The sequence below is a fragment of the Cetorhinus maximus genome, chromosome 8, assembly GCF_964194155.1.
Source record: "Cetorhinus maximus chromosome 8, sCetMax3.hap1.1, whole genome shotgun sequence".
In the NCBI taxonomy this organism is placed as follows: domain Eukaryota; kingdom Metazoa; phylum Chordata; class Chondrichthyes; order Lamniformes; family Cetorhinidae; genus Cetorhinus; species Cetorhinus maximus.
The window spans coordinates 2,915,142-2,927,392 of NC_135886.1; the positions used below are offsets into that span (position 1 = coordinate 2,915,142).

Genomic DNA, 12,251 nt, shown 5'->3' on the forward strand with positions numbered 1-12,251 from the left:
CTAGCTAACAGGAAACAGGGTTACATCCTGGTTGGCAGGATGTATCGAGTGGTGTGCCACAGAGATCAATGCTGGGGCCTCAACTTTTTACAATTTATATAAATGACTTGGATGAATGGACCCAAGGAATGGTTGCTAAATTTGCTGATGACACAAAGATAGGTAGGAAAATAAGCAGTGAAGAAGACATAAGGAGGCTACAAAGGGACATAGGTTAAATGAGTGGGCAAAGATCCGGCAAATGGAGTATATTGTGGGCAAATGTGAAATTGCCCATTTTGGCAGTGAGAATAAAAAAAAAAGCATCTTATCTAAATGGCGAGAGATTACAGAGCTCTGAGATTCAGAGAGCTCTGGGTATCCTAGCGCATGGTTAATATGCAGATACAGCAAGTAATTAGGAAAGCTAATAGAATGTTATCATTTACTGTGAGGGGAATTGAATACAAAAGTAGGGAGGTTATGTACAGGGAGTGGTGAGATCACATCTGGAGTATTTAAGGAAGGATGTAAATGCATTAGAAGCAGTGCAGAGAATGCTTACGAGACTAATATTATGAATGGTCTTATGAGGAAAGGTTGGACAGGCTAGGCTTGTATCCACTGGAATTTAGAAGAGTAAGAGGCGAGTTAATTTAAACCTTTAGGATCCTGAGGGATCTTGACAGGGTGGACGAGGAGAGAACGTTTCCTCCTGTGGGAGAATCTAGAACCAGGGGTCACTGTTTAAAAATAAGGGATCGCCCATTTAAAACAGACGAGGAGAAATTTTTTCTCTCAGAGGGTAGAGTGTCTTTGGAACTCGCTCCCTCAAAAGGCAGTGAAAGCATTATTTTTAAGGCAGCAATAAACAAGGGGGTGAAAGGTTATCAGGGGTAGGTGGGAGGTTACAATCAGATAAGCCTGAATGGCGGGGCAGACTTGAGGGGCCAAGTGGCCGACTCCTGCTCCTAATTCATATGTTTGTACGTTGGTATGTTCCTGCCCACCTGAGTTCACCCCCATAATATGGCGGGGCGGTAGGCAGGTGGCAAAATTGGTAGCCTGCCCACCATATTTAAATGAATAATCAAGGGTTAATTAGGCTTGATATCAAGCCAATTGACCCTGATAATACGCTGCCCACACCATAAAACATTTAGCGTAGGCAGCAGGCGGAGACAGGCAGCCCAATATTTTCACTTAAATGTTTAAAGGGCAGGGAGGAAGGGGCAGGTCTTCACTCTTCGGGGGCTGCTCTTTGCCAATCGTGGGGCAGCCCCACTAAGATCGAACCCTCCCTCCCTTCCCACTCGCTCCTTCTCTTGAACCCACTGCCTCACCTCCACCTCGTTCCCTAACCTACCCAAACTCTCCCGGCCCAGCCCCTGGAATTACCCGCTCCGGGAATCCATGGGCTTTGGTTTTTCTTCTTCTTCTGCAGTCCCGACAATGGCCACTGACCCTTCCTGGTGCTGTCGAGACTGATGGAGCTGCCGACCAATTGGATTGGCTGGCAGCTCCAGAGGGCAGGACCTTCTCCCCAGTGAGGGTGAGGGGTGGAAGTCCCACTCAGCTCTTGTTAATCTGCCCCGCAGCACTTATTGGCTGCGGAGCATGTCAGCGCGGAGCTTGTTGTTTCCAGGGGTTGGGGGGGCAGGGGGAGGAGGTTGCTATGCCGCCTGCCTCCCCTGTATTATTCCACCCATTGGCTTTTAGTTGAAATGACTCTGATCAGGATTTCACCACTTGGCACTGCTAAGTAGTTCACATCATTGGTACTCGAGATGAAAATGCTACTAGGTTTTGAGCAATGAGATTTGTGTGATGTAATGTAGCCAATGTAAACAGTCACAACACATCACTGAAAGAAAACTGCAGCGAACCTTCACCGACTGACCCCCAAATATATCCCCATATTCACTACTGGGTTCTAATATAGAAAGGGAAATCATGTTTAACCAACTTATTGGAGTTCTTTTGAGGAAGTAACATATACTGTGGATAAAGGGGAATCAGTGGATGTACTGTACTTAGATTTCAAGAAGGCATTTGATGAAGTACCACATCAAAGGTTATTGCGGAAAATAAAAGCTAATGGTATGGGATAACATATTGGCATGGATAGAAGATCGGCTGGCTAATAGGAAGCAGAGAGTAGGCATAAATGGGTTTTTTCAGGTTGGCAAGATGTAACGAGTGGTGTGCTACAGGGATCAGTGCTGGGACCTCAACTGTTCGCAATTTATATAAATGACTTGGATTACGGGATGGATGGGATTGTTGCCAGATTTGTTGATGACACAAAGATAGGTAGGAAAGTATTTTGTGAGGAGGACATAAGGAAGCTACAAAAAGATATGGATAGGTTAAGTGAGTGGGCAAAGATCTGGCAAATGGAGTTTAATGTGGAAAAATGTAAAATTGTCCATTTTGGCAGGAAGAATATAAGAGAAGCATATTATCTAAATGGTGAGAGATTGCAAAGCTCGGAGTTGCAGAGGGATCTGGGTGTCCTAGTGCATGACTCACAAGAGGCTAGCATGCAGGTACAGCAAGTAATTAGGAAAGCCAGTAGAATACCATTTATTGTGAGGGGATTTGAATACAAAAGTAGGGAGGTTATGCTTCAGTTATTACAGAGCACTAGTGAGACTGCATCTGGAGTAATGTGTACAGTATTGGTCACCTTATTTAAGGAAGGATGTAAATGCGTTGGAAGCAGTTCAGAGAAGGTTTACCGGATTAATACCTGGAATGGGTGGGTTGTCTTATGAGGAAAGGTTGGACAGGCTAGGCTTGTATCTGCTGGAGTTTAGAAGAGTAAGAGGTGACTTGATTGAAACATATAAGATCCTGAGGGGACTTGACAGGGTGGATGTGGAGAGGATGTTTCCTCTTGTGGGAGAATCTAGACTAAGGGTCACTGTTTGAAAATAAGGGATCGCCCATTTAAAATGGAGATGAGGTGAAATTTTTTCACTTGGAGTGTTGTGAGTCTTTGGAACTCTCTTCCTGAAAAGATGGTGGAAGCAGAGTCTTTGAAAGTTTTTAAGATAGAGGTGGATAGATTCTTGGTAAACAAGGGGGTGATAGGTTATCGGGAGTAGGCGGGATGCAGATTTGAGGTTACGATCACACCAGCAATGATCGTATCAAATGGCGGAGCAGGCTCGAGGGGCTGAATGGCCTACTCCTGCTCCTTGTATGTTCTCAATCTTTTTTGGTTGTAGGATCCCTTTTCAAATGGATTAGTAATCATGAATCCCCCATCTAAATGAGAGAAAATGGCATCCTGGGTGTGATTGCATGTTGGCTTCCTTTCTTTAATTATGTTCTACTTAAATATTTTTTAAAAGCTCCCCTTTCTTGAGGAGGCTGAATTTGCCTGTGACCGCAGGTCTACCAGGTTGTCTTGTGCTGTCTTCAGCATTCTTCCACACGTGCCCCTTCATCAGTGAGACTGCCAGGCCACTTTAGGCTGAACGTGTGGTAGCTGCACTCTGCCCCCCATCTCCTAGTTCACATCAGCAGGACTTACTCTACACATTGTTTTGTGGGCCCAAGTTTTAGAACCACTGCTCTCCTACCCCTGGCTCGAACCTGTATGCGAAGCATTTTATACCTGTAGTAGTGTAATTGAGCTATTTAAGTTTGCATATTCAGCAAGTACCTCAATGGTGGGGAGAATAGTGCTAGAGGCTGCTCTGAGTTTTTGTGCTTTTCCTCCATTTGTAAATTATTTTCTCATTCTCAAGGACTTTTTGTGCCGAGAATATCCAGGCCTCTTCCTGTGCCACTGTGTACTGGGCAATGGTACAGAAAGTTTGTCCAAGCAGCGGTGTGTCAGCTGGGCTTGGAAGGGATCTCTCCCCTTCTTGCTCGAATCTCGAGCGCTCTTAACCCATAGCAGATTTTGAGCACTTACTCTAGGCTGACACTCTATTGCAGAGAACACTGTTATTTGAAAAGGAACAATGGGAAGGGTTATGGGGAGAAGGCCAGAAAATGGCACTAAGTAAATTATTCATTTGGAGGGCTGGTGCAGACACAATGGGCTGAATGGCCTCCTTCTGCGTTGTAGAAGATTCTGTGATGTTGCCTGAGCGGCTGCCTTTTGGGAGAGATGTTAAACAGACCTTAAAGATGTCATATCACCATTTGACAAAGGGTAATGTGTTCTCTCACATGTCGATGCCAACATTTCTCCCTCACTAAAAACAGATGAGCTGCTTATTCATCTCGTGGACTGATCTTGGTACAGAGTGGCTGCTACATTATTTTACTACATAAGTGCAATCATTGAACCCCAAAGGTAATTCATGGGGGCAATTCTTGATTTTGACAATAGTGTAAAATGTGCATTACTGATTTAACTACCCCTTACATATCTAACCCAATGTGTGTGTGTAACATTTTGATTCACTTTGACATGATGAACGCCAATCTTATTGATCTTTCCAGGAAATGTTTTACTCCCAGCCAGGGGATTAGCAATTAAGTAGTATCAAGGTTGGATTTTTAAAAGAGGGAGGTAAAGAGTTCTGCAGATTTGAGACCTTGGTAAAGAATTAGCATAGAATACAATAGACAGTGTGTCAAATTTGGACTAGAACACAGCGAAAATAGGGAGGCATTGAGTTCGTGGGACAGGAACACTGTCATTCAGCTAGAAAAATAAAGCTTTCTTTATACTTCAAGGCTGGAACCTTCCCTGCATATGGGCACTAAGTACGACAAACAGTGATATTCGTAGCATGCTTTAATATATGCTAGATTCATTTTCTAATTATTTGGGGATACAGCCTTAAATAGACTCTAAAAGGCGTCTCATTAAAGGGCCTACACTGCCCAGGGGGTGAGTGGGGAGACAGTGTTATTATGGTAAGGGTTTAAGATGGCCTAAGGTGTTCCAATAAGGTCTGGGGTTTGGATTAGTGGAATCAGAGCAGTTAAAATGCAAATCCTTCCCAATCTTTGAGATATTAATAATTCCCCTTGCAGAGTTATGGGTATCTATAAACATTTATATACAAAATCCTTTCACGTTGATTTTAAAATAAAACAAAAAAGAGGAACAGATCACAATGAAGCTCATTCGATTTTTGATGCCCCATATTGTTACTTAAAGTATATTCCTGCAATAAAAAAAAATCCACATGGGTCTTGGCTCGGATTCAGTCCGACACAAAGTAATAAAAATACAGACCACATGAAAGCAGCCAGAGAGGTGACAGGAAGCATAATATTACCTTTGGCTTTCATTTTGGAAATGTGTGACTAATTTTACCCATTACTTTCTAAATCTCCTTCGGAACTCCTAGCCAACAATTACAAACTGTGAAACATTCACAAAAGCGATAGTTCATGTGTGTCAGGCTATGGACAGACCTGCAGTGGAATAAATTTCCATTCGGGCATGTTGATCCCTTGCTGGTCTATCCGACACATGCATGCGATATAAAACAGGATACGGCTACCCAGGGAGACATTTCTGTTCTTTAGCCTCTCACGTGAATCAAAATATTTTTAGCCAAATGTAGGCAAGTTTATGGGGCATCTGTTATATAACATTAAATAGATCTATTACCGAGGTAGTGAGGAAGATGGAGGCAAGACCACCGATCAAACCCTGGTCCAGGAATAAGCTCGAATGCCACATTACTGGAACTCTATCACTGTGTCAGCTATGGCTCAGTTAGCAGAGTCTCTTGTCTCTGAGCTGGAGGGTTGTGGGTTTAACTCCCACTCCAGAGACTTAAGCACAAAATTGCAAGGCTGATCCTCAGTACTTTCCTGGAGGGAGTGCTGCATTGTCGGAGGTGCCAACTTTCACAGGATATGTTAAACTCAGGTGCTGTTTGGCTTCTCAGGTAGAAAATTCCATGGTGGAATTTCACAGAGGAGCAAGAGAAGTATTCCCCGGTGTCCTACGCAGCATTTATCCCTGAAACGGATGATCACATTGCTGTCTGTAGAAGCTTGCTGAGTGCAAATTGACTGCTCTGTTCCCTTCAACACAACAATGGCTATGCATCCTTGGATATAAAGCACTTTGAGATGTACCAAATGCAAGTTCTTTCTTTCTTTTCACCCTCTTCCCTTCCATGTGCAAGTGCAGTCCTTTATGTCCGGACCTTTACAACCGAGTGTTTGTGAGCTTTCCAGTGATGGAACAGCAGCTGAGCCTGGATGTGTCCTTGCCCAATGTCCACATGTGCTCATGTCCTAGCTGGGGTTGGAGGAGGGGGACTTATTTTCCCTCTTGCTAGCCAGGAAGCTTGAGGGCAATTGTACTATCTCCCCCTACTGAGATTGGCTTTATCATCAAAGGCTTAGGACTGATAAGTGGCAAGTAACATTCGCGCCACACAAGTGGTGGGCAATGACCATCTCCAACAAGTTGGAATCTAACCATTTTCCCTTGACGTTCAATGGCATTACCATTTCTCAATCCCCCACTGTCGACATCCTGGGAGTTACCATCAACCAGAAACTGAACTGGACCAACCACATAACTACTAGGGCCCCAAGCTCAGGTCAGAGGCTGGAAATCCTGTGGCGAGTAACTCACCTCCCGACTTCCCAAAGCCTGTCTACCATCTACAAGGCACAAGTCACGTGTGTGATGGAATACTCTCCACTTGCCTGGATGAATACAGCACCAACAACACTCAAGAAGCTCAACACCATCCAGAACAAAATAGCCTGCTTTACTAGCACTCCATCTACCACCTTAAGCATTCACTTCCTCCACCACCAGTGCAGAGTGGCAGCAGTGTGTGTACCATCTACAAGATGCACTGCAGCATCTCACCAAGGCTTCTTTGACAGCACCTTCCAAACTTACAAATCCGACCACCTAGAAAAACAAGGGCAGCAGATTCATAGGAACACCACCACCTGCAGGTTTCATTTCAAGTCATACACCACCTTGATTTTGAACAATACTGCTGTTCCTTCGCTGTCACTAGATCAACATTCTGAATTTCCTCCCTAACAGCCCTGTGGGTGCACCCACACCACAAAGACTGCAAAGGTTCGCGAAGGTGGCTCACCTTCACCTTGTCTTAGCGGTGATGTTCACATCCAAGAACAAATAGAAAGAAAGACCAGGGGCTGAACCCAGGACTGTCCTGAGCAGTTTGTTTCAGGTTGCTTGATGTGGTGCCTGACAAGGTAGTGGTGTGAAAGAAATTAGGGTTACAGTCAGAATCTGGACTGGCAGAATTAAAGAGCCCTGGAGAGACAGACTTTGATGAGCCAAAAAAAAAAGCCTTTCCTCATCCTTCAATGTTGTGTTCATTTGTCCCATGGCCTGTCTGAGAAGCTTCTCTCTCCATTGATCATGCGAAGCAGATGCTAGCAAATGGAAGCAAAGATCAGGCAGTGTGTAAACCAGGCTGTGCTCACTATTGTCTGGTTTGTGTTACATCCCAAGACCAATCTCAGCCCCACTGTCTCTCTACTAATACACAGTGGCAATGTTCCCTCTAATGCACCCTGTTTATTGCATTGCACGGCATATTCAAGATTGCTGTGCACCCATGCACACGCATCTTAGAGAGAACTTTGGTTGTATGCAGCCTATGTATTGCGCTGTGCAGTACTTATAGGGGGGTTTGTGTAGTGGTCCATGACGTAGGTGGGAATAAAGACTCTTGAGCTGATTATAGTCACTCCATTGTCAATTGTCTTAAAACTAGCTCTATAACTGGAATGTTCATTGCACCAATAGCAGAATGATGAACAGCACTAAACAGAGTGTTTATGCACGTGACTTAGAAAGAAAATGAATTTATTGTGTAAGGGTCTCCCCTGATTAAGGCAATGAGTCATAGACAGCAGAAGGTTCCAGGTTCAACTCTTCATCTGTGTTGTGAATTGGCTGATCTCAGGGGTGCTTGAATTGGCCTCGGCGTATATGGAGTCATGGAGGGGAAAAAATGCTGGGATTTCAGTTTCCGATCATTAGCCAGCAAAACCACCTTCTCAGCAACCCACCCCACCCCACCCCACCCACTGCACTATGCTGATTGCTTTTGTCAGGAACAGTCAAATAGCCTGCCAAGTCTTGTTGCCAACACTTACATAGGATGAACTGGGGCTGAGGTGAAATACAGAAGAGAGACTGGTGCCTGTGAGGCTGTTCCCCAGCAGGAGTCAACACCTCCAGGGTAAGAGGAGAGAAAACTGACAGAAAGAAGAGAGAAAAAATAAACACTAAAGTGAATGGAAATTTCTGTTACACTGAGGAAATCACACATAAAGCGCAAACAGCAAAGGATGTTTACAGAATTTCCTTGTTAGTTAAAGCTCGGTAATGAGCGAGCCAAATTTCAGCTACATTGGAAGCTATTACAATACCAAGCCAACAAACAGTCCACTACCAGAAAGAAATGTAGTACCTTCTACCAGCTGAGAAACATTCACCTACTTATATCATGATAGTAGCAGCCAGTAATCACACGCTGTGTTAAATGAAATGTATGTACCAAAGGAATGAAAGCATTGGGAATGAAATGAAATCTCAGTGTTCCAGTGAGGATTTTCCTCAAAGATTGTTCAACATTCACATTTTGCATTCGCTATGGTGAGCATGAGCATCGTCAGTAATGAGGAACCTTTGTGCATGCACTTCGCAACCCAGTGAGAATATCAAACACTCCCAGGTCAGTTACTGATGCATGTTAAATGCAGACGGAGGGTCTTTCTATCCTGCCCAATTAAATGCTTGCAGGTTAAGCTGAGCACATAACTGGAGTTCTGTGGAAGAGTCATATTCAACTCAAAGCATTAACTCTGTTTGTCCCTCCACAGATGCTGCCAGACCTGCTGAGCATTTCCAGCATTTTCTGTTTTGATTCAAGCAAAGCACCGGTTACATTGAACGGTAAAATTCCCTCTTCATTACTCCATCAAAACCCTTCCCACCCAAAGACATAATAGATACAGATTCAAAAGTCCCATGCACTCTGCCTCACACCTAATGGATAAAAATATTTAATGCAATCTATAGCAAAATGTATGAGAAATATAACTTATTTTGGCATAGTATTATAATAATAATAATAATAATAATAATAATAATAAAGGCTCACCACAGTACTGGGGACTCACTGAACAACATTCCAGACCTGAAATCTTTAAGAATGTGGACAGATGATTGTGTGGATGGATTTAAACTCCTGGAAATCCATGTCAAAGAAATGTTCTCAGCCTCATCCCAGAAGGAAAGGAAAAGAATTTCAGCTTTGACATGTGTTATATTGCAAAATTGAACTGAAATTTTCGCAGGTGGAAATACATTTCAATTATTCTAGTAAAAGCTGAGTATATTTCTAGCCTTTTGTGGCTGTACTCTAGAGTCACAGAATTTTACCGGCACAGAAGGAGGCCATTCAGCCCATCATGTCTGCACTGGCTCTCCAAATGAGCATTATGACCTAGTGCCATTGCCCCTGCTTTTTCCTACTTTTGTAGTCGTTATTGTAATGAAGGAAACACAGCAGCCAAATTGTGCACAGCAAGCTCCCACAAACAGCGATAGGATAATGAGCTGATCATTTGCTTTGAGTGATGTTGGTTGAAGAATAAACATTGACCAGAACACTGAGGAAAGCTCTCGTGTTCTTCTTCAACACACTTGTCGTGGGAACTTTTCTGTCCAGTCCAAGAGGGTTAGTCAGAGTCGTGGCTTAACATCTGGTTCAAAAGATGGCAGCTCCAACAGTGCAGCACTCCTGCAGTACTGCAGTGGAATGTCAGCCTAGATTTTTGTGCTCAAGTCTCTGGAGTAGGACTTGAACCCAGAGTCTTCTGACACAGGGGCAAGTGTACCCACTGAGCCACAGCTGATTACACAATGAAGAGCCAGAGTAGATATACATTCGTCTTCCCTGGTACAGTATTTCAGCAATTGTTAAACTCCTTCGCTTTTGTGCAAGCTACTGATTCTGTTATCAAAAACATTTTCATTAAAGCCCAATTTTTCATCCTACCCTTGGTATGATTCGGACAGAAATTTGTGCAGTAAAACTTGTTCCCGGAGCCTTTTTTTCCCGCGGACTGTGGCCAAATCTTTTTCACGCGGATTTCTGATTTTTCTTCCTTCTTTGACAGCGATGAATTAACCATCCACCAGTAACCACGAAAGTGACAAGCCTCTTACATTAAACTCAACATCTTGCATACTATCAAAACCCCCGAGCACCTGAGTACAGAATTATGGGTAGAATTTTTAGCTGAGCGGGCGGGGGTGCATCCGCCCCACTCGAGCGAATAATGATGCGCGATGATGTCCGGCAAGCGTCCCAACAACATCTCGCACTTGGGCGATGTTTCGATCGGTGGGTGCGTCCGGGAGTTGGCAACACGCCCGCCTGAAATCAATAGGCCTATTAAGGCCATTAAAGTAATAATTATACGGAAATTTTCGCTACCTGTCCAACCTCAGGCGGGATGAGGTTTCCCAACAGAAACTAAAAGTACAATAAAAATGTCCGGATTTCATTTATAACATTGTCCCTGCTTATGTCCCACGCACATGCGCAAACCTCCGCACTCTCCCTCCTCCCGCCCCCCACCCTGGCAGCGCTCGGCATTGCAGCAGGTGATTCACACTGGCTGCCCGTTAATTGGCCAACCAGCGTGAAATCGAGGTCGGGGCCTGATCGCGGGCGTTGGGCGGCTTCATGAGCATCCCCGCTCACCACCACCCAGCCCACCTGACGAGGTAAAAATCCTGCAGTTAACCCACTATCAGTGAACCGCATAAGATCAATATCCTGGACGTGTCTTGATATATCAAATGTTACTAACTCAATTTTTTTTCATTCCTCACATGCACACAGCACTTAATCGCCCCCCATTTTCCCCAGTAAGTTTCAATTTCCTGCCCCCTTTCATCCTTAGCCCTCCTAAAGCTGTGGCATGTATTGGCTGAAAGTAAGGTGCAAGTGTAGTCCGTAGAAGTTTCCCAACCCTTTTCGGTCCCTACGAGAATGGAGGGAGGGGGTAACAACACCTAACTGTCCCTTTGTCCCTGTGGGAAAGTGCCTGATCTCAACTACCTGGCTACCATGGATGAGAAAACTTAGATTAAGACCTTACTGTGTCTTAGGAAGCGAGCATTGGCACCTTCACCCAACCATTGTATGGTATCGGCAGCAATATCCTGTGGTACGCAAGCTGATTAAAAGCAGTTCTTGTCAGTTTGTCAGTTCTTTACTGAACGTAACACACTTCCACTTAACTAAAAGCTGACAGCAGATCCAAGCTCAGAATCTGTTTCTGGTAATTGTTACCTTGGAACAGTTATAGAAATAACCACAACTGGAACCATTTAACTCAAAAGGCCAGATCAAAGGAGTGAAATTGTGCTGATTATAAACCAGGGAATCGGATCCAATCAGGCAAACCCAGGAATCCTGTTAGCTTTTTTAAAAAGCTTTTCCAAATTAAAAAAAAGCCAAGCTGTCAGTGAAATTACAAGCCCCATTACAGTTATTTTAAAAAAACTGAGCTGTAAAGTCATTATAGTGGAAGTGGAACAACATTTTGAACGATAATTTCTAAGAGAAATTAAGAGTGACAGGCTTACCTTGAAATACTGCGCAGAATTGCTTCAAGTTCTTTGGCAGGTTCAAAGATTGAGAAGTGTTCTTTTCTGTTGCCTCTTTCTTTGTTTAATTTAATTTCCCCACCAAGCTTTTTTTTTATCTGTACCTTGTCTGGATTGTGGGGTTTGAGTTTCTCTCTTTCTGGGGCAGTAAGAGCTCTTTTATTTTAGCTGGGCTACATTCTATGTTCAGAGGCTCGTGTTGAAGGGTGAGCAGGGACAGGGCTTGAGACTAAAGCCAACTGATCACAGGCTGTCTGCACAGGAAGGTGTGATATATGTCCAGCCTCCACTGCCTCTTCAGCAGAGTCGGCCAATACCAGTGGAGCATGTCAGCTGGGTGGAGCAAGCACATATTGAAAGGGGAGAGGCTGTTGCTGGAGGGGCTTTTAACTCCTCGAAGGCCATGCTATTATTTTGCATCAAACAGGTTATTTGGACTGGGGGAGAAATGCAGTAATGTTATAGCATTAACGCTAGGAAGGGCAGTAGTGTACTGGTCCAATTTTAGAATGGCACAAAAGTAAAAATCTGCATTTTAAATATAGGATGATCCAGATTTGCAGGCGTTTAATTAGCAAAAAAGGTTCAAACGGAATCAGACGCACCATAGCCTGGTGGGATGTAGGTTGTTAGCAATAATTCCTAATGT

The 12,251-nt window shown here is 43.9% G+C and overlaps 1 protein-coding gene across 1 annotated transcript in view; it reads right to left on the reverse strand.

The window, feature by feature from the left end:
* LOC144683364 (prickle-like protein 1) overlaps positions 1-11,824 on the reverse strand; it is a 121,441-nt gene extending 109,617 nt beyond the window's left edge. The window contains exon 1 of the mRNA XM_078546308.1: positions 11,582-11,824. The gene's annotated coding sequence lies outside the window, so the exon portion shown is untranslated. The remainder of the gene's footprint in view (positions 1-11,581) is intronic.
* Between the last annotated feature and the right edge of the window lie 427 nt (positions 11,825-12,251).